We start from the raw sequence: 1,241 nt of genomic DNA on the forward strand, positions 1-1,241 counted from the left end.
GCAAAGCCGCCTTTATCGATTTTTTTAGGATTTCCTATCTATATAGGAAAACCTCATCAAATGTATAACTACTAGCAGTCCAGCCACGTACTGGCTTCTTATTTAAGTGTAGCCACACCCTAATGTGGTCACACCATTATGTGATCTGTGACCCACACTTTTCCTACCTGGGAAATTGAATCACCATTACACCGTCATATATCCGTCTGTGAATGGTCAGTAATGGACAAGTCTAATCCGGTGCATGACACCCTAAACGAATTTTATTGCGCTAGTCGGTGAATCGCAAATTTTATTTGATTCTATAGCGATTGAAAAGCCCTGAAGGCGATTGACTTTCTGGAGAAAAGCTTTGCTGTTACCCGATGTCTCTGGCAGCATCAACACGAGCCATCTTGCTCGGACTGGACACATAGACCGCAGGCGTTGCTGGATACATCTTGTAAAATCTAAAAACGTTGGTAATTATGGACCACCGGTCCTGACAGACTGACCGAAGTCATCAATGCATGCATCATTATTGTAAATTGCTGATACGATTCGCGCGTACACACGTTAATGCTGACCCACTCATACATATTAAGCTGCCAGTGCAGTACGACAATGAGAAGTATGACTTTTTGGTTAAGTCATGCTCTAAGTTTTACCAAGTCTAGTGATAAGACGCTTCAGGCGTACGGTTGTTTCGCCGAAACTAGCATGTAAAACTTTAAGACAGAAGATACCGAGTATTTTTCTCACCCATGTGCAAACCGAGTCGTATACTCAGCATCACTTTTCCTAACTTCGAGTATCCAGTTACTTCCCACGTACCCATACGGTTGTTCTGAAACTTTTTTATCCCAAGCGAAGGCGAACCCCGGTAAGGTGATGATATACGGGTTGAAACAGCGATTGTAGAAGAACTCTCTCGCGCTCGTTTCCTTTGTGTGTGAGTAGAAGGACCTAATGCAGGGATGTGTAGCCAGCGCGGCGATCGAAATTGGAGATTATGACAGCGTGATAACAAGATACAACATGTATCTTGCACAAATAGTGCCGTTATCACGCTGTACATGTTGTATATTGTGCTTGCAGTAGTGCACGCTAGGCTTGTTGCGTCATAGTTTGTTTGTCCGTTACGAGCTGAACATCGACGTGAGTTTATGGGCGGGGTGTCGCAATGCTTTTCGCCGAATATAAAAGGCAAGAAGTTGGAGGTAATCAAGCGAAAAAGCAAACCGTAGCGAGCGTCTTCTCCT

This window comes from Plasmopara halstedii (assembly GCF_900000015.1).
Source record: "Plasmopara halstedii genome assembly, contig: Scaffold_3156, whole genome shotgun sequence".
In the NCBI taxonomy this organism is placed as follows: domain Eukaryota; phylum Oomycota; class Peronosporomycetes; order Peronosporales; family Peronosporaceae; genus Plasmopara; species Plasmopara halstedii.